Here is a 23,203-nt window from a genome sequence, read left to right as displayed (position 1 = left end):
ACTGGAAACAGGCTCAAAGTCTCTGAAAATTAAGAGAAATGAAAATAAATATGGTCTTTAAGACAGTTTTGAGGGGCATCTGGGTGGCTCAGTTGGCTGAGTGTCCGACTTCAGCTCAGGACATGATCTCTCAGTTCGTGGGTTCGAGCCCCACATCAGACTCTGTGCTGACAGCTCAGAGCCTGGAGCCCGCTTCAGATTCTGACTCCCTCTCTGTCTGCCCCTCCCCCACTAGCTGTGTCTGTCTCTCAAAAATGAATAAACATTTAAAAAATTACAAAAAAGTTTTGAATTTTTAAAAAATAACTTACACTTACAGATATATATGTATGTACATACATATGTATATATCTTTTTTCCCTGAAAATAACACCATCCAGGAATAGATCACCTAACTTTGTCAAAAGACCTGAGAATCATTGTTGATAAAGTGTCTTAGAGATGGTGGCAAATGAAAATTTATCACATCATTAAATTTTAACTCAGCAAAAACATGAAAACATTTAGAAAAGTTTGGCAGTTTTAATCGTGAAACATGAAGCATTCTATAATATATAATGATCCGAGTTAATTGTGTGGCCTTGAAGCCAACATTTAACTTTTTGGAGGCTAGTTTTTCCTTTCTTATAAATTTAATGGTGGAAGTCAAGATTACGGTAGGGAAAAGGTCGACCAAATTGTCTTCCATATCACAGTTCTCCTTTATTTTTTTCACCCGGATGCAGAAAATAAATCTCTTTCACTTAATATATACTTTGAAACAGGGTAGGAATATATTTATTCAGTTTATAAAGAAATTATTTGACCCTCAAGCAATATGTTAGTAAAAGTAATAAAAAGTCCTTTCCAACCACAGGTATATGACTTTTTTTTTTTTTTTTTTCCCTTTACAGTCGACTTTAAAAAGGGGATTAATTTTTCTCTTCCTTCTCTCATCCTGACCATGCCATGGACACTGTTCTTGTTTATCAGTGATCACTATGTTGTTAAATCCAATGGGCATCTTCCAGTTACCAGGTAATAAGTTATCTTATTTAACATCTCCTGTCCTTTCTTAAAGGATTCCTGTCCTTTCTCTTTTCTTTACATAAGCATAAAAGCTGCCAAGATGAATTCCTGAAATTTCTGAATATAGAATATTTAAAAATCATGTATAGAAATATTTATGCAGGATACTCTGTGGTCATTTTGGGGGAAAATGTAATAAAGAGTGGTCACAAGGAGAGTTCAACCATCTACCAAGACTGATCTTCACAGGGAATCTTCCTTTTTGAATTTGCCACAAACACAAACATTGTCTCAGCCTTGTATCTCCGAAACCTGGTTTTCCAGACTGCAGAGAGCAATTTCCTCTTAGCATAAAACTTGTGTTTCCTATTTAAATGTTTTTCTACTACACTGACTAGGAAGTGAAATATAACAGCTGAGGGGGAAAGGTCACTCAGACCCTCTTATTATTTGCTTTTACATTTCCCAGAATGTGAGATATATTGGAAATTTTATTTTTTTTCATTTTTTTATTTTACTTTTTAAAAATTTTTATTTAAATTCCAGTTAGTTAATGTACAATGTAATATTAGGTTCAGATTGCAATGCAGTAATTTAACACTTCCATAATCACCCTGTGCTCATCACAAGTGCACTCCTTAATTCCCATCAACTATTTTATCCATCCCCACATCTACCTCCCCTCTGGGAACCATCAGTTTGTTGTCCACAGTTAAGAATCTTTCTTGATTTTCCTTTCTTTTTTCCACTTTGCAATTTTAGTTAGAATGCCAGATTTTAATCTAAAGAGAAAAAAAATCATTGCCATGATGCTTAAACAATCATGTCACCTTATTTTGCCCTACCAGTATCTCCTTAGAAGCGGACACTAGGTATACAATGGGAGTTTCTCTCTGATCTAGGAAAAGGAACAAAGAAACGCAAAAGACACTTATACTAAAAAATATATGTTACCTGTTTGGATTAAGAAATAACATACAGTGTGAGGTTGCAACCTACTTTACAGTCCTTCCTGCAGTTTTGATTAATCCTGTTACTTTGGCAGTCCTCTTAAATTGTCAAACTAACAATTTAATTCTGTGTGAAATAAGGATAAGTATACCCAACTTGAAAACCTCAAAAAATTATTCCGAGAATCAGGTGTAGCAATGTATGTGAAGAACTATATCACCTGAAAAATGAAATACAAATATGACATTAATAATTAATTTTTCCCCAAAGAGAAAGCAATTGCTACTTTTACTAGTTAGATAGGGCTGCTGTAACAAAGTACCACAAACTGGGTACCACAAACTGGTACTTCTTCTTTAACACAAGAAATGTATTGTCTCAGTGTCCTGGAGGCTCAAAGTGCAAGATCAAAGTATTGGTAGGATATTTTTGTTTTTGTTTTTGTTTTCTGAGGGCTCTGATGGAGAATCTGGTCCAGCCCTCTCTCCTAGTTTCTTGTGATCTGTTGGCAATCTTTGGCATTTCTTAGCTTGTTAAGCAGATCACATAGCATTCTTCCTGTGTGCATGTCTATGTCCAAATTTCTTCTTTATAGAAGGACATCGGTTGTATTGGATCAGCTGCCCACCCTACTCCAGTATGACTTCATTTTAACTTAAATAATTATATCTGCAATGACACTATTTCCAAATAAGGTTACACACTGAGGTACTGGAAGTTAGGATTTTAACATATGAATTTTGGAAGGGCACAGTTCAGCCCAGAACACCATCATATAAAAAATGGACTTAAAGTTCACTCTTAATCTTTTAGTTACTTCCTGACTCTCATCATCTGTCAGTCACAGAGATTTCCTCTCCATACTCTTTAAAACAGTACCACTCACAGAAAAAGGATAAAATAATTCACTTAACTCCTTACCTATTTGCTTGTTTAGACCATTAAAAAACACTTTATAGCTAAAAGATTGTTCTCTGTAAATCTATTTTTGCAACAAATTTTGAGAGCAATATGATCAAAGATGTTTATGTTTTTATTTTAGAAAATAAAAGAAAAGAAAAAAAATACGGGCAATCATAAGTATTTCCCTATCTAAATCTCTAAATTTTAAGGAAACCAGGGATATTTAAGGCTCTAATATTCACCAAGTAACAAGAAGCCTATTTTTTTTTTAACTTGGAAGTATTTACAGCTTGATCTCTAGCATGTCCATTCAAGAAAACAACTCCTATGTCTCTCTTTCTTATTTAATGTCACAAAGACAGTTTTTTCTCTTAGAGAAACAAATATTAATTGTACAAGATCCTATCAATTGGATAATTCTTTTGAGATTCAATAAGCATTCTCTATATATCTATCATGTTCAATTTAGATTAGGAAGCAGGATTTATATTCTATTTAGGCTTCCCGTAAATTGTCTTTGATTATACAACACATGTTCTTGTAGAATTGGGCACATTCTGATATAAAGTTAGTAGCAGACAAGTAGGTATTATATAGCACAACTCCTCAAGGTAAAAAGGGGTGGGTAATTTAATTTCCAAGGTGACAAATTGTCTTATCATGAGTGAGCAGGCAATTTCTTCCCTGAAATAAACAAAGTTGCCCAGGACAGCTTTAACTAGATGAAATCATTATCCTTTTAAAGACACAAGGGTTGAATAAAGTTAATTTACTCTGTTTTAGTGTCATGGTAGAAAATGGCATAAGAAAATAGTGCTGCCTTAAGGTAATGTTAAGCTGTTTAAATTCTTCAGTAAGAGAATAAAAATAGTATTACTTTAGGAAAAAAATACATATGCACACACACATATTTCTAATGAATTAGACTGCAATAATAGACTATTAAAAAGACAAATGTCTACTCCCTCACCTTTCTAAAGGACAAGCACATAAAAATACTTATTTATACCTCAATTTTTAGAACCATTTAAAAAACTATTTAATAAGCCATAGCTTTAGTCATCTTCTGACCATGGCCTACAGCATTATGAGTTAATATGCACTAGGGATATTGGAAACATTTCTTTTCTTTGAATTCAGAATGGTACCAACAAAACTCTTTCCTGATAATAACCTGTCAAGCCTACCTTAGTATTTTTCTCTTCTAACTTAGGATAAAAATTATGCCTAATTTTCAGTACCCCAATAATGGTGAATTATCAGGGGAATAGTTTGAGTTTCTTATTCCTTAAAGTTTCTCAACCTTTTTCATGCCAGCTCAAAGACCCAAATTTATCTTGAATTTCATGATCATAAGAATTTATAGATTTGAATCTTAATTAAAATCTAATAGAAATTAACAAAGAAAGGTTCAGAGAGGCAGCTTCCAGGGACCTTGATAGGCATAGCAGATAGACATAGCAAGTCTGTAAGTACCTGACCACCCCTAGAACATTTCTTATGGTTGTGCTTACAGCGAGTAAACTCAATAAATGAAGTAAGCGCCCCCCCCCCCCAATTCCAACTCAAAAACCAGTCTTGCATTTACCTACCACAAAAACAAGCGCAAACTCCTTAAAATAGCCTATGACATCTCCAAGCATGCTTAATGGGCCCTTTGTATCACTTCTACGGAGGGGACCTCTTGGGGGACAGGTGGCACTGGCATAAACTATTATGAAGCTCTAGCTCCTGCCCTTGCTGGGACCTAAAACTTTTGTCTCTCACTCAGCAGTCACACGTCTTCTCCCAGTGTCCATGAACAGTAACAAACTAGCTTATTAGCTTGTAAGTGGGATAGAAGCTCAGACCCTGAGCAGTTTTTGACAGTAGAAATTAGGATATCCTCTTTGTGTTTGGTTTCTGCAGTTGAGCTAATAGATAGAGAAGTAATTCATGTATTTGTAATTTGTAAGGACCATTCTTTTCTCACTGCTGCCCGAGTTATTTTAAAGAGGTGTAGAGACATGAAACAGTACTAGGTTCTTGCAGTATTACGTAACAGGACCTTACTATCCCTAGTACTAAAACTATTGTAGTACTCACAACAGGAAACGGATAGCATTATGTGTCTTTCTTTAGAGGGAGACAGACAGAAAGACAAAGACATAGAGGGAGTAAAGAAAGACAAGAGAGAGATTGATTTTAAACTCTCAGCTCAAAAACTTTGAAATGTTGAGAATGGACATAATAATGGAAATTTTTGAACTGAATAAGCAGTTTGGACAAGTTACAAATGTGTAAATAAGCAAACGGAACACGATAGAACTAGAATGTTTTGTGAAGTATGATGACTTATAAAATAAATTCAAAAAGCAAAATGACATTGTATTCACTTATAAGTTGATATAAACATTTTTACAATTGTTAGCCATTGCACATTAGAACCGCAATATTAGATTTTAAAAACCTGGCACAAATCTGAACACGATTATAAGTATGTTCTATATTCAGACATTGTGGCCTCTTAGTTAAAATGAACCATTCCTTTCAAATATCACCCTTTACCCAACTGCATAGGCATTCCTTCAGGAGTGAGTTTAATTCTTTTGGATATTTTTATTTTCTGCAGTCATTTCACCTAAACTTCCTCTATGTCGTGCACGAGGAAAGGACAGATGTATGAAATGTATTTGTCTCAGAATCTGTTGAGTTGAGATTCCCCAAGTGTGTGGGGGTGGGGGCACGTCTAATGGGAATTCTCAGCATTTGATGTTTATGTATATGTGAATTATATATATGCACATCTTTGTACAGATATACACAATTTAGTTATATGTCATAGCAGATGGGTGGTTGCATTTAAAATGGATTTGATCTGTAAACATTGACACTGCTGAATACATAGGATTTTACATCAGAAATACTATAGTTCTCTTTTTAATAATCATACATTACCTAACATTATTAGCAAAGTTCATATGTACTAGTGTCTGGGTTCTTATTCTAATTGTCCAAATGTCTTTGGAAAATTAATGACTATAATATGAAAGAAAAACTTTGTATCATAGTTCTACCATAAGAATTTTTTCCAACAGTGAGTCAAATGCCACTTTAATATGGAAAATCATATTAACAATTTTCAGAACAATTTTGAATAAACAAGTGAAAATATTATAGGCAAAATGATGGTATAGCTTTTACTGATCACACTATTTTACATTTTTAGAGGTATTGAATACTCAGCTGTGATACATTCTGATAGGAGGAAATCTTATTTGTGATTGAAATTGAGAAACTTAAAATTGATAAATTGACAAATTGACTGTGTGTCTCATTGATAGAGTTTCCAAATTGAGGTTAAGGTAAAGGGTCTGCAAAGTCATGGAAAGGATATCTCTACCTCCATGGAAAAACCTCTTTTATATATATTTTTGACTACCAGTTAAGTCTATAAGATATCATAACAAATGCATATTATGGTGTAATTTGTGCGTGATCTAAGATACGTCATTTAACACATGGAAAAAAAATAAAGTGGTGTTATGAAAAAAAAATCCTGCACGTCAGAAAGTATGAGTTCAAATTTTAACTCAACCTGATTAGTTGCACGATTTGAGGAAATTTACTTCATTTTTCAGACTCTGGATTTTCTTTTCTGTAAAATGAATGTGAGCTAATTTCTAAAACTCTTGCCACCTCCTATGTTTATTGATTTGTGTAGAAGACCTTGCGAATATGTTTGTGACATTAGCAATATAAAAAAAAAAAGCTAGACATGCGTTTGTAGGTCACTATTAGTGTGAGCATCCTTTATGAAAGAATGTATGACCACATAAGAGAGAAAGTTATACTTAGGATGAGCCTTGAAGAATGAAAGGATGGAAAACATTCCAGGTAGAAATATATCCTAAATAAGGAACTGGTTTCAAGATCACCGTCCTTAGATGACAAGGAAAATGGGAGTGTAGATTTATTATTGATGGCAATGATGGTGGTGGTGGTGATAGTATTCATTGATTTTTGGTTTTAAACTAAGGGGGGTTTGAAGTGTTTGAAGGCTAGCAAATCAGCTGAAAAAGAAGAATATGTTAAAAAAAAAAACACAAGCTAGTGGGGCACCTGGGTGGCTCAGTCAGTTAAGCAGCCAACTCTTGATTTCTGCTCAGGTGATGATCTCGCAGTTCATGGATTTACGTCCCGCGTCAGGCTCTGCACTGATGGTGTGGAGCCTGCTTGGGATCTCTCTCTCTCCCTAGACCTACCTGTGCTCGTTTTCTCCTCTCTCTCTCTCTCTCTCTCTCTCTCTCTCTCTCTCTCAAAATAAATAAATGAACTAAAAAAAAACAAAAAAAAAAACAAAAAAAAAACAAAAAACACACACACAAGAAAACACAAGCTGGAAAAGTTAGCCTTGGAAACTTAGTTGAGCAAGGAAGGAAATCTATAACCATCAGGGAAAAGTAAGGTAAATAAAATGAAAATATTTGAATAGAGCAAAGTTGAAGGAATTTAGATGTCCAGCAAGGCACATCACATGCATTCCCATATGCCTTGACACAATGAGTAGGAATTATTAAACCTTTGAAATTATTCAGTTAGCTCTAAAATGATGTATTTCTTGAATTCTTAATTATTATTTATGTTTACCATAATGAAAACTTATATACAGTTTATGATAGAAGAAGAAAGTTACTGAAAATAACTCATAAAGGTTTGAAGTGATTTTTGTATTAATATTTTTTTACATTATTAAAGTAGCTTTTGAGTTTTTCAATGCTTGAATACATAATATGATAGATATAAAAATCAAAAATAAGAACTTTCAAAGTGTCATTTAATAAGATGATCAGGTTACATCACTAGATATTTTAATAGTGTTATTGATAAGATTAAAGTTTATTTGTCGAACACCTGTATCTCTTTTCCTTTCATACTGCTTATTTGTGCTATTATGCTGGATTTTCATTTTATTTTTTTTCTACTTGGAAAAGAAAAGTAAACAATTTTATATTAAGCAATTTCTTCCATAAGTCCTCAATAGAAGACTCTTTAATCTAAAATTTCCTACATTAGGTTGAGGTTTTGGGGTTCTTAGGTGAGAAAAATGTGTTACTGAGGGATCATGAGAAGATATAGAATACCACTTACTACTTTGGGACAAATCAAGTTCGACAGTACCCTAGCTCAGGGCCATATTAGTTTTTCCCTTCAGAACTCTATTACTTGCCTCAAAGAGTGTTAACTTTGAAGGGCAGAGAGTTTCATGAAGCATTTTTTTCTTTTAGCATTTTATTTATCACCCTTGTATAAATTTGTGATATTGAGTTTTATATATATATATATGCATAAGACAAATTGGTTTTTGATGTTTTGCATAAAAGTGCACAGTAAGTGTTTTACAAAGAAAATATTAGGCTATGCTTTCTCTTTTTTGAGTTGCTAAGCAGATATCTATGACATTGATTGATGCATCATTTTGAAATCTGCAATGGTCTTTATGGTTTTAGTTATGAATATGTATGAAAAATCAGTTTTAGTAACTGTGCTATTAGAGATGGTCTAGGACTATAATTTAAGAGCAATTTCCTTAAAAGACAAAGGAACTTTGAATTACAATAGAGTAAGTGTTGATAGCTGGATGTCTTATTGAAAAATAGCTTCTTGTATTCAAGCACATTTTCCAATAGTGATAGGAAGTAATGACTAGAGGGGAGCACACATAGAGATATGTCAACTTCTAGTTGAATTACTGAAATACTTTAACATTCTGTCCACCTATGCCACATTATTTACCAAAATTTTAAAAATCATCATTAACACAGCACTATTATATTTCTGCCAAAGAAACAGTGTCATATTTCTCATATATATATACATACTCATCCTGATTGGACAACAGAATATGTATTGATATTTTTTTTTAAATTTTTTTTTAACTTTTTTTTTAATTTATTTTTGAGACAGAGAGAGACAGAGCATGAACAGGAAGGGGGGGACAGAGAGAGAGGGAGACACAGAATCGGAAGCAGGCTCCAGGCTCTGAGCCATCAGCCCAGAGCCCGACGGGGGGCTCGAACTCACGGACCGCGAGATGGTGACCTGAGCTGAAGTCGGACGCCCAACCGACTGAGCCACCCAGGTGCCCCATATGTATTGATATTTTTAAGTTAGCCTTAAAAATGATATTCCATGAATTCTTAATATTTTTTTCTAACATGGCAACAATTCTATACATTCTGTTGTCATATCAGGATTTTCTTAATATTTACATGCCTGTTTTCAGAATTAATTCAAGGAAACACAGTTCAAGTTAGAGAATATACACAGAGACATGCTTAGCTCAGTTATCCAAACATGGTTATTTTCATGGTTAAAATGAAAACAAACAAAAGCACTATTTGCTTTTTTATACTGTATTTCTGTTTTGCTGTTGTTTTGTTGTATTGATTTTGTTTTTCCTTTTGACTAATTAAAACTTGTTTAATATAGAGAAAAACATACATAAATATATAAGTTTATAGATCCAAATTTCTGATATATGTTTAGCTAAAATCTTTGTCACATTTCATAACCATTTTTTTACTAATACACTATAGAAAAAAAGTATCAGTATGTTTGTAGAATCATTGATCTTTTTATAGCTTTCTGTTTGGTATGCAATAAACTTGTATACTAGACTTAATTTATATAAAATACCATAGATGATAATATATCAAAGTAGAATAACTTCCTGTTCACTTGCTCAAAGCGTGATAGATTGGGGGGAAAAAGGGGAACCCTTTCTAATTGTTCACGTTTCAGTCTTCTTTTAAGGCTACAGTTAAACAAAAAATAAGGAAACAAAGAAAACATATATTCATATACCTGATTGTCACAGTGAAGAACATTGTTACAAAGCCACTGAGAATAGCTGCATGTTTATCAGGGCTAGGCCAGCTCTACTGCATCTATTATTTAGGAAACAACATAAAATGTTAGAGCTACATAATGGAAAACTGTAAATGAGTCAACCTTCTTGACACTCAGACTCTCAGGCACCAGGTTAATGTCACAGAGGCAAACTGGTCAGCATCCAGGGCAAGGAGCCAGATGTAGTATCTGAACTACACTCCCTGAAAGAATGTAGCTCACAGAGAAAATGGAGCAGTTTCAGGAGACTATGAGAATGTAATTTATGGTAGAATTACAGCGTGGCAGTTGGTGCCTATTGTGACTGGAGGAGTCAATGGGACTTCATGTCATCACTCACAGCAACTGATAACAACTAAAATCACAGAATGTATCCTCGGCAAGGTAATTAAAAATACACATTTTTCTGTAAAAGCAACTCTATTTAGTTACCCAATATTGCTATTAGGTCTTATGCACGTATACAACTTTGATCCTGTTCTTAACTCCTAAACCCTTACAATGTTTCTTTTATTTAAGTGTAATATTAGTAGATGTTGACATTTACTTACCTATGAAAAGCAGTTTAAATGGTTAATTTATTATCATATTTGTGGTCAATCCAATGAAAAACTGCAATTGTATTTTTAAATATTACTGAGTTCTCAATTTAAATAAAGTTGTTGCTTAGTGTTCTTTGTAATTAGGTGTCAAGCCTTATGAAGAAGAAAGAGACCATGATTTAACTTTGATTAATAAAGTTAGGTACACAAAATGGTAGCATTCTATCACCAAAATTTAATTCAAATATATACAACAAAAAAAAAATTCAAAAACTTTGAGAGTAAAGCAATCCAGATCATAGTGTGACTGTAGAGATTATACATTGGCTTTCATGAAGTAATTGAATAAAATTTAACTCGTGTTCATCTGAAAAAAAAAAAAAACAAAACCAAAAACCTGTAAATATGTATGGATATATATTATCTCTTCAGGTGTGTATTTTTACATTTTCCTCCATATTCTATTGCCACATTATTATATAGAGCTGAGATACTCACTAGGGTAGTCACTAGACACACGTGCCTACTGAATACTTGAATTGTTGCAAATGTCACATCTTGTTTAAGATGCACTGTGAGTATAATATACATACCTGATTTTGATAAATTAGCATATTGATTGTAAATAGTAATAAAAATAGTTTGGGTATGTTGGGTGAAATCAAATATACTATTAATTTAACTTGTTCTTTGTATTGTTTTTAATATGGCTACTAGAAAATTTTAAATTACATAGGTGGGAATTATATTATATTATATAATTTTCCCTTGGGAAATGCCAGTAGAACAGTGGTTTATTCCATATACTAAACATTGAAATTGTACAATATTAAGAAATGGTTTTATCCAAAGATTCTGGGACCAAGAGATTCCAGTCTAATAAATGGAAAGTAACATACATTGTGTAGCTAGTCACAATCATGTTTACCACAAGGGACTTGGGCCACATTAAAAACAATAAAACAAAACCAGAGTAGGAACTCTGTCACTAAATATATTCTATAACTAGTTATAGAATAATTTAAAGAAAAACTGATAAACATTTCTCAAAAAATTTGTGTTTTTTTTTTCCAATGAGGAAAATTAGAAATTGGTGGCTCTTCAAATATTTTATTGATCTACATAGGCAGTTCTACCTCCAGGTTTTGACATCTGGTTATACCAATCACCAGCATAAATTAAACATCTTAGGGCTAGATTTAGATTCAAACCAGAATCAAGAGTGCTGCCCTCAGTATGCCCTTAATTTTCGCTACTTATTTATCTACACTAAAATCTCCTTAATTAATGTAAAGAAAGGAATTTTAATCTCCTTGCTGTGTACTATCACTCCTACAAATGTATCCATTCAAAGTTAACTGGAACTTGATTTCTACATAGTGATAAAATTGTCCTTGTTTCTGATTTTTTTTTAAATTTACGTTGATTTCTATGATTAATGTAGATGGTAAAAATGTATTGCAAAGTAATAATTTAATACATCTAAAGATATTGTATTTTTATGGAAATTATCTTCAAGATAATTTATTCTTAACGCAAAATTGATCTGTACTTGTTTCCTAATAATATATTGGACTTCCTTTTAATATGTGTATTAGGAATAGAATATAATAATTGTATTGATGTTATTCAAATTACCAGTATTTGCATAAAATTAGCATATCAGATTTCATGTCATCATAGTAGGTAGCAAAAGTTGTGAGTTGTTGATTATTTTTTACTTTAAAATTTTTTTTTTCAACGTTTATTTATTTTTGAGACAGAGAGAGACAGAGCATGAACGGGGGAGGGGCAGAGAGAGAGGGAGACACAGAATCTGAAACAGGCTCCAGGCTCTGAGCCATCAGCCCAGAGCCTGATGCGGGGCTCGAACTCACGGACCGTGAGATCGTGACCTGGCTGAAGTCGGACGCTTAACCGACTGCGCCACCCAGGCGCCCCGATTATTTTTTACTTTAAATAGATGGAAGTCGGGAAATGTGTTCTTTTATCATTTTCATAATATCACTGCACTGAGCAAGTGGAGGAAACTACTGCATTTTTTTCTGTCCTCCTGAGAATCCAAGTTACAATTTTAATGAAGAAAAATCCTTTCTTAAATTCTTCTTAACATAATTTTTTTTATCTTCAAACTTCTATCAGTAAAATTTGGCATTAAAGTGTATATTTAGTAGTCCTCAAATCTCACATACGGTTTTGAAGCACAAAAAGGGAAATGAAAACATTCTTTTTCATTTTTAAATGAGTTAAAATTTAACAAATGCTTAATTTAAAAGACACTAGTTGCTTTCAAGATGAAAATGAAGTTACTGACCCAGTTGCAATCAGAAACAAACAAACAAACAAACAACCCTGCTAGATAGGGAAATCAATGAAACCAGCTTGCCCTATCATGCTATGACTCAATATGCATTTTGTTGGTATAACACATTACTTTTAAAATATTGCTCTCATCACCTTGCTTCTCTATACCTGGCTCTTGGCCAACTGTGTTGCTTTTTTCTCCAAGCATTTCTCATAAACAACCTCCTCATATAGTCTCTATCTGTGCAAGGTGTGCTATTTACTAACTTACACAAATGAAGAGGAACATCACTTTTTATTAAACTGTTATATGTATATGTAGTTTAACACTCTCATTCAAATATGTAACAGATATTTATTAAGAATGCTCAACCTTAAGAATTTAACTTGGACTAAGTTTAACATCGGATACCCCAGAGCAAGTTTAGAATTTAAATTCCGTCTTTTGAGTCCTTTCGATTCCATGATGTTTCATTCCATTTCATGTAACAAAAGACAATATAGAATTTACTTATCTAATCATTAAATGATTAAAGCTATTAGAACCCATCCTCTCTCTGACCATGATGCTTTTGAAGTGCTGGAAAATTTGATAAGAGAGATCATTGGATGAGAAAATCTTACAAAATTTTTCACATGTGGGCCTCTTTCTAAAGTCAGGCTAATTCCTATGCTGTTTTCATCACTGTAGCTTTGGAATATAAATTGAAATCTGAAACTGTGATGCCTCTAGCCATGCATTTCTTTTTCAAGGTTGCTTTGGGTATTCAGGGTCTTTTGTGGTTCCATACAAATTTTAGGATTGTTTGTTTTAGTTCTGTAAAAAATGCTGTTGGTACCTTGAAAGGGGTTGCATTAAATCTGTATATTGCTTTGGGTAGTATAGACATTTTAACAATATTTGTTCTTCCACTCCATGACCAGAGAATGTTTTTCCATTTCTTTGTGTCACCTTCAACTTCTTTCATCAGTATTTTATAGTTTTCAGAGCATAAGTCTTTCACCTCTTTGGTTCAGTTTATTCCTAAGTATATTATTGTTTTTGGAGAAATTGTAAATGGGATTTATTCCTTAATTTCTCTTTCTCATGCTACACTATTGGTGTATAGAAATGCAACAAATTTGTGTATGTTGACTCTTTATCATGCAACTTTACTGAATTCATTTATCAGATCTAGCAGTGTTTTGGTGGAGTCTTTCAGGTTTTCTGTATAGAGCATCAGGTCATCTGCAAATAGTGGATGTTTGATTTCTTCCTTGCCGATTCAGATGCCTTTTATTTCCTTTTTGTTGTTTGATTGCTGTGGCTAGGACTTCTGGTACAAAACTGTAGTGATCAAAGCAGTATGGTACTGGCATAAAAATAGATACACAGATCAATGGAACAAAATAGAAAACCCAGAAATGAATGCAATTAATCTTTGACAAAGCAGGAAATGATATCCAATGTGAAAAAGACAGTCTCTTCAAAATCTAGGCAGCTACATGCAAAAGAATTAAACTGGTCCATTTTCTTACACCAAACTCAAAATTAAATTCAAAATGGATTATACACCTAAATGTGAGACCTAAAACTACAAACACCCTAGAGGAGAACACAGGCAGTAACCTCTTTGACATCAGCCATAACAACTTCCTTCTAGATATGTCTCCTGAGGCAAGGAAAAGAAAAGCAAAAATAAACTGTTGGGACTACATCAAAATAAAAAGCTTCTATACAGTAAAGTGTGCAATCAACAAAAGTAAAAGGCGACTTAGGGAAAGGGAGAAGATATTTGCAAATGACATATCTGGTAAAGGGCTAGTGTCCAAAATATATAAAGAACTTATCAAACTCAACACCCAAAAAATGAGTAATCCAATTAAAACATGGGCAGAAGACATGAATAGACATGTTTCCAAAGAAGAATACAGATGGCCAACAGACACATGAACAGATGCTCACCATCACTCACCATCAGAGAAATGCAAATCAAAACTACAATGAGCTGTCACCTCACACCTGTCAGAATGGCTAAAATCAACAACACAAGAAACAACAGGTGCTGGTGAGGATGTGGAAAAAGGGAACCCTCTTGCACTGTTGGGGGGAATGCAAACTGGCACAGCCACTCTGAGAAACAGTATGGATGTTTCTCAAAAAATTAAAAATAGAACTATTCTAGGATCCAGCAATTGCATTACTAGGTATTTATCCAAATGATACACAAATACTAATTTAAAGGGATCCATGCAATCTGATATATATATATATATATATATATATATAGCAACAGTATCTACAATAGTCAAATTATGGAAGCAGTCCGAGTATCCATCGATAGATGAATGGAGAAAAAAGATGTAGAATATTACTCAGCCATGAAAAAGAATGAAATCTTGCCATTTACAACATGCATGGAGCAAGAAAGCATTATACTAAGTGAAATATTCAGAATAAGATATACACCATATGATTTCACTGATATGTGGAATTTAAGAAACAAAACAAGCCAGCAAAGAGAAAGAGAGAGAGAGAGACAGAGAGAGACAGAGGGAGACAGAGAGAGAGAGAGAGACAGAGAGAGAGGGAAATCAAAAAAAAATAGACTCTTAACTATAGAGAACAAACTGATGGTTTGGGGAGTAGGGGAGGAGAGAGGGGAACGGGTTAAATATATGATGGAGATTAAGGAGGGCACTTGTGATGAGCGCTGGGTGATGTATGGAAGTGTTGAATCACTACGTTTGTACACCTGAAAATAATATTACACTCTATGTTAACTAAATGGAATTTAAATAAGAACTTAAAAAAATAAAGTAAGTGTAATTCCCAAGCCAAGCACTATTCAAAAAAGCAAATTTTTGTGAAAATTTTATAGGCTTAATTTCCTCTTTTCTTTCCCACCAAACATATTTAGCTGCTTTCAAGAGCCATATCCCAATGGCTCAAGAAAACTTAAATTTTTTTAAGAATTTTGTGAATCGCTAATGCATCAGCTACTTGAAATCGACAATGGTGGGGGTATTTTCACCATAGAAATTATAAGTGGCATATAAGTCCTTGTTTTTTTTTTTTTTCTGTAGTGATCTTGTTGTTTAAAAAAATTGACAGCATATTACCACTAATATTATTTCCACCCATATGTATGAAGGAAACGTGAGTAGATGAAGTATTATCAGAAGAGGCTGTGTATAGTAGCTACTGCAACAACCTATAGTTTTTATCCCACAGAGACTCCAATCTTCTCATTACCAGTGCTGAATTCTTTGACATTTCAAATAATTTATATTTAGAATCATTGAGGCTTCATGCATGAGAAAAAAACAAATTTAAACTTTTCTACAAGTTACATGCCATTTATAAGAAGAAAATACATGCTTTTTTCAAGAGTTCTAGGAAGGCTATAAATAACATGTTTCTAAATGTGGTTTCTACCTCTATTTTCCAGAATAAGAACCCGTATACTATCCATTTAAAAATCAACTTACCTTACAAGACATAAGAAATAAGCTTGCTAACTTCTCAGAAATCGTTATAATTAATATTATACTTCTCTATAATTATTGATATCATTAATCTACTCAAACTATTCTTGGGACATGATAAAGCAACTGGAAAAATAACAATAATATTTATTTAATGTCTTCTAGGTGGTAGCCCTCGCTCTAAGCACAGGGGATATAGCAGCGACCCAGACAGACCTTTGCTGTCATGAATTGCTCATTCTTGTGGTAGGAGAGAGACAATAAGCATAGAAACAGACTCATAGCATAATTTCAGATTGTGATAAATTGTATGAAGAAAACAAGACTGAGAAAAGGAATGAGCACAGTGAGCACAGTTTGTCTTCTGCAAAATCTCATTAATTCTGATGATTTAGTCCACAGATTTACAATGACTTCCCAGCCAATGCGTATTTTACACAGTATTGAGTGCATACCGAGATATTGTCATAATGATATTTTACACAAAATTCAGTGAAACAAAACCAAACTTCACTTTAGGTGGACTTTATAAGTATATTTGGTGTTAGAATTAGCCGTGGTGTGATGTAAAATACCTTACATCAGTATGCTTGGCTTTATTTGTATTCTGTTACTGATATGAGCTGGGTACTGGTATAGGAAACACAGATGCATTTAAAAAATTAAAAAAAAAATAGTGTAGTCCTTTCTGTTCAAGTAGCTTCTACTCTAGACTCTCATATGAAAGAGTAAGAGAACATTTCAATTTGAATTAGTGATTTCTATGGAAAACTTTAGCATGTGGTTCTTGGGGGCACTGGGTAACATAAATATTTCTGGATGAATGAAGATGTTCAACACAGCTTTTCAAAGGAGAATATATTCAAGCTAAGTTTTGAACGATGAATAGGAAATAGGAAATCCAAGAGGGTGACGAAGGGAAAGCTGTAGATAAGGAAAAGTGGAAACTGTAGAAGGGGAAACTGTAGATAAGGAAAGCTACAGAGTGATTTGAATGACCAGTGTGTTTGAATTAATATGTTAAATAGGTTGGTGAATGCAAAACGCAGTGAAGAGTGGTTAAATCTGAGACTCTGGATTAACTGTAGATAAAATCATGAAGACATGTATGTTATGACATAAATGCCATACAGCTCTGGGCTAAATTCATGGAATAATGAGGAAAATGACATGGTTAGACTAGTATTGAGAATTGTATTTAAGGCCAAGGCTTTTTGTCATGACAAGCAATTAGGAGACCATTTCATTAATCGAGATGTAAAGTAAGGTTCTGTTAAATCTTAGGGGGTGAGGTATAATCCTAGAGATATGTATGTGGTAAAATTGATGGGATCTATGGATTGTTTGTACCAAAATGAGGTGGAAAAGTAACAACTAGGTTATTCTAGGGTATCTAGAATGATAAAAATGTGAATGGTGATTTCATTATCAAAAATAGTAAATTCATGATGAGAAATCTGTAGTTATCTGTCTGGTTTTTAAGACTTTAACATTTGGCATATACTTGTCATGCGCATTTTATATCCATTGCCTCCAAACATATTCCTTTCATCCCCTCAGAATTTTTAGTAACTCTTGCCAGGCCACCTTATTAATCATTCAAAGTGTGTTATTGGGCAGCTCCTACGTTTCAGCCACAGTCCCAGATACTGGGAATTCATCAATGAAGAAAACAGACAAAGTCACTCAGAAAGCACACTTTCTCTTTGGTTGTGATATAATAAACTACATGAATAAGTAGAATACAGTAGAATATGATTGCTAGATACAGACATTGAGACAAGAAAATCAAGGAAGGGGCATGGGAACTGTGGGTGTGTGGGGGAATAATTGTAGGTAAGGTGACTATAGCCTCGATGAAAGGATGGCATTGAAAAAACAACAGAAAAGCAAAGAGGTGATGTTGAAAACTATGGCATGCCCAGGGAAGAACATGACATGAAATGTGAAATATCTGACAATTTTTTCTACTGAAATCTAACACATTAGCCTGCCACAGTTTCATTGATTCAGAGAAATGACACAAGAATCTTGGGTCAGAGACAAAGGACAGTTGATTACATACAGCAACTGCAGTTATCACAGTTTCAACATTTTTATTCACCAGTTCCCAGGGGCCTGATGCCCACTCAGAGAAAAAGGCCAGCTGGCACCTGCACAGGCAGAAGGGTTCATTGTGAATAGAGAACTCTGAGCTTTGGAAACTCCAATCTTTTATAATTGGCTTTAAGCAAACTTATCCTTTTACCCAGAGGCAAACATTACTTTATTACATTGGACAATCAAGCAGATCTACCATTTGCTGTGGAGGGAGACAGTATCTCTAGCTTCCAAGGCTAATCGTTATACAAAAATATTTGAGAAGATAATCTAGGAGGAAAGTGCGGTTAGTGCCTTGCTCATTAAATGTGCAGAATTTATGAGAGATGCATGGAGTATTGTCTCTCAACTACATCATCTTCTTGTTTATATCTCATCTTGGTTTCTAGCCAAATTTTTTGTGAGCACATCATTCTGTCTGTCATTCTCTCTGTAAGAGAGGCTGAGACCAAATCTATCCAATTGTTTCATTTAATTAAAGCTACTATGAACAAGGTTTCAAGCATCAAGATGCGACCAACCTGCAGTATTATTCTCACTCTACCCCAAAGGGACTTTAACACAATCAGTTCTACAAATCCCACAAATCGTCAGTTTATCTTGGAAAGCTGAATGGTTTCGCCCTTAATTTTCTGTATTAACCTTTTTACTTGGCCAGAGGCACTAACCCAGGTACAGGAGGATGTATTAGCAAGTACACAGACTCTACCTTTTTTATCAGGAGTGAGCAGAGGCAAAACTATGTCATTTGACCTCCCCCACTATGAACAGTTGCATCAACTTGGTAAGCGTCACAAACCTATGCAGTGGTAACCCCTCTTCCAGAAACATGGAATTCTTTTCTTTGTGCCTAGTCTATGATGGTGGATGTATTGCCATGAAGATCAAAAGAGCAAGGGTGGCATTATGGGCAGCAAACTCAAAGAGCAGCTTGATTCCAGTTGGTTTTATCAGAGAAGGAGTCTTTACAATAGATGCTACATGAAGTACCCAGATCGTTCAATCAGCAGCCCTGATCTATTTCTACAGTTTGTGGCCCTAAATAGAGATATGTTTTTAACTTGCCATTCTGGAGTATTTCAAGTGGCAGACCAAACATCTAGGCTGTTGGCAATAATTCAACCATCAGTAAAAATATAACAAGTTTCATCAAGAAAATAATTTATCGCAGCTATCAGAATAGCTTTGATTTCCACACACTGAGCAGAGCAGCCATATCCAGTTCAATTCTGCTAGCTACTGCTGAGGTTGAACATTAATGGGAACACACTAGACACACTGAGTATCAGCCTAACCCATCTGTCGGTGAGCCATGCCCCAGGCATTTCAGAGAACTTCATGAATCAAGGCCCCTGTGAGCCAGGAGCTTTGCTTCAGTTCCATTTTTTATGGGATAGGAATAAAGTTCCCCCTAATGGCATAGCTTCCACTTTTTCAAAAAGAAAAAAAAAAAGCCTATTGAGTTCTTGGAATATATCAATTCTGATTTCTGTTGATTGAGGCTTGTTGGATTTTTCCTACCTTGGTAGTTTTTGCTTCCAGCTGAGCTATCCTTAAGTGGGACTTTCAGTTCTAAGACTTGCCAGGAGTTCAGCTGAATTAGGAGAGACAGCTGAGCGGTCAGATAATTGAGTGGCAATCAAAGTAACAATGAGCCAAAAATCAAAGACTTAAGCTTTTAATCACTTCGTGTGAGGTATAAGAAAGAGTCTAAAACTAGAGAAGATTCTGACTCTCCTTCTTCCATTTTCCCCCATGAAATGGTACACTGGTTGAGGGTCAGGTAGATCAGCACAGACATGGGGGTCATCTTTCTTTTCCCATCCTCCTATAAGGAAACCTTCAGAGGTGACTGAAGAAGATGTCTGCTTAAGGCCTCAGATAAAGAGACCTAGGAATATAGAAATGTAAATATGTGAAGAGTATGACCAGCCAGAGGGGACTGAGTCCTTGATGGGACTGTAACACATTGGCTGTGAACCAAATCTGTAAGAGGAAGACAGTTATTCCCATGAAGCCTGCCTTGGTAATTGCCTACGGTCAGATTTGGAAAAAAAAAAAAAAAAAAAAAAAAAAAAAGATATTTGACCAGGAGCCAAACTCCTCAAAAGTTACTAAGACTTCTTGACTTAAAAATTTAGTTTTGAAAAAGGGGTGTTAGCAAACTAATAGTTGCTTTATAAAATGGAGTATATCTAGCAACCATACGGAAGCAATGAGCTTCAAAGTATACCACTGGAAAAAGGGCACCCCTTTAAAAAGAGACTCCAACTACCAAAATCATTAGACAAAGAGACTTGTAACTCAAAAGTGTATTTAGGGTTGTGAGATCCCAAAGGTACTGGCACTTTTCTATATGCGGTTCTTCCTAAATGGGCTAATATCTTATGCCACTTGGGAACACTCATAATACAGGCATGGAAAACATCAGCACCAAATACACTTTCATCAATGGAAGTCACAATATTCTGGGAAATAAACCCTAAGGGCTACACACACATGTCACACACAAGGTTACATTAGTTGGCCATCCCTACCGTGAGTCTTGCTGAAACCTCGTCTGCTTTATTCAGGCACACTTTCACTTGTGGTACAGGTAAGATGGTAACTTGCATACCTGTATCCTGCAGAACCCCCAAATTTAGATCACCCCCTTCCCCAGTATTCCTCAAAGTAGTCATATGCGTGTCTTTGGACTTTGGTTCCCCTAGGGGACAGGAATATGTTGGTCCCATGCCCAGTTTTCTTATTCTTAAAATAGCTGGAAGTGTGGGAAAGGAAAAAGGAGGGATCAAATATTACAGACACAGACAGTGGCTTCCTGCCAGTAAATGAGGGTTGGCATTTACTTTTGGTTCGAGTAGCCATTTGCATGGCTCAACCAAACACACCTGTGTTTGCCTATCTCCTTGTCAACATCAATTTTTTTTTTAATCTAGAGACTTTTGACTCAGAAGCTACAGTCACAATGCCTTTTGTCTGAGACCACAAAGCTTGCTGCCCTAGTGTCATGATAATATCCTTTCTTCTTCCCACCTAGAGAAGAGTAAGCAACATAAAGTCACCATTTGGGCAGCTTTCAAAAATCCTACCTCTTGTCACAGCCTAGAAACACTCATTAACAGGTAGAATAGTGAGTTGCCTAATGACTCTTACCATTTAAGTGATAGTACTCACTACTAGATCCTGAGGAGCCCTCTCAGATCCTCTATCCTGGCTCTTGGGGACCTGCCTCCTTTTCCAGAAAGCAATGTCTCTGTCAGTATTCCTGTGTCAGTGGCTGAACTACGAACTTGCAAGCTAACAAGTTAGCTCGCTACTATTTCATAAATGCTGGTCCATGATTCATAATCATAAGGAAGAAATGTACCACATACAGGGCACAGCAAGTGCAAAGGCCCAGAGGCAGGTGCATATTAGATATTTTCAACGAATCGGCCAGTGTGACTGGGAACAATTTATGAGCAAGGGAAGAATAATAGCATAGGAATCTGGAGTTGTTTGCTTTGGAGATACACTTTGGGTGTCACTGGGATACAATCAGTATTTGTTTGGACATTAACATTAGACATCAAGGATATGTGATCTCTAGGCCTTGATCCCTGGAGTACTCTGACATTTAGAGGTTGGGGATATAGAATATGATGTAAATAGCACCCACTGGACTTGTATAGTACACTTCTAGCACAATACTCTCTGGTGGCCTTGGGACCAACTAACAAGGGGACTAAAAAGGAGTCACAGAAGTAAAATGACCACCCGCACAATGTTTAGGCAACATACCTTCAGGAGAAAAAACTCCTGAGTGGGAATATCAGGATGCTTTCCCCTGGGGTTTTCTTTGGAATTGTGAAGCTATGACTTTACTACCTTTCATGCAAGGGATTTGAGCTCCTGAAGGAATAGAACAAGGATCAGCTAGTATTTTGTGTGTGTGCTGATGATTGATTTTTCCAAGCCTTTTCAGGTATATTGCCTTTTCAACCAAGTGATAAGCTTCTCTTCTAAGTGTATTCTCCTGTTTTATGTTTCTCAATGTCTGGAGTCTGAATAGTTTTTCATTTATGGTGAGATGTACATATGTATGTCCTCAGCAGATACATTTTACTTGATCTGAAAACAAATCAAAGATTTGAGAAATGAGAAATAATAATTTGCATCACTTTTTCATTCGGTGAACAGGGTCTCACAAGATTGGAATCCGTGGTGTTTCTTGTACCATTTCATTCCCCAGCCCTGTCAAAATATGAACATCTAAATGGAATGAGTGGGATTCCAGTGCTTAAATGAATTTTTTTTCTTTTTCTTTTCCTTTTTGTTTCTTTATAAACAAGTCTTTTATGCCTGATAGGAACAAAAGAAAAGGAAACGAGTGGAAAGGAAAAGAGAAGAAAGGAAGCATAGAACAGAAAAAGTTCTATACTGGGAAAGTATAATATAGCACTGGGCTTATGGAAGGAATATATGCTTATTTCTAATCTATTGCTCTCAGAAGGAATTTTTCAGGAGTTAATGTGAACAATTTATTAGATTTACATGCTAATTTTTTTTAATGTTTTTATTTATTTTTGCGACAGAGAGAGACAGAGCATGAGCAGGGGAGGGACAGAGAGAGAGGGAGACACAGAATCGGAAGCAAGCTCCAGGCTCTGAGCTGTCAGCACAGAGCCCAATGCGGGGCTTGAACCCACAGACTGTGAGATCATGACCTGAGCCGAAGTCAGATGCTTAACCGACTGAGCCACCAGGCGCCCCTACATGCTAATTTTAAAGCCAAATTATCCATAAACTGTAACACTAGTATATTCACCAGTGGTAGGATATTTAGAAATCTTAATCCATAAATAGCATGGTTATTCCTGTCTTTCTTTAGGGGTCTCTGATGTAATTCCTCCCAATTTCTAAGTGAAATCTTGTATTTCATTGATTTCTAAATGTCATTGACTCTAAGTAAAATGCACCATGAATTTAATAACACAGGGCAGAAAAAGAGGAGCACTACATTAAATATTAAGATATATCTTCTTTTTAATTAG

This window comes from Panthera pardus, unplaced genomic scaffold (genome assembly GCF_024362965.1).
Source record: "Panthera pardus isolate Hobbes unplaced genomic scaffold, ASM2436296v1 HiC_scaffold_13, whole genome shotgun sequence".
Lineage (NCBI taxonomy): Eukaryota > Metazoa > Chordata > Mammalia > Carnivora > Felidae > Panthera > Panthera pardus.
This window is presented reverse-complemented; position numbering follows the sequence as displayed.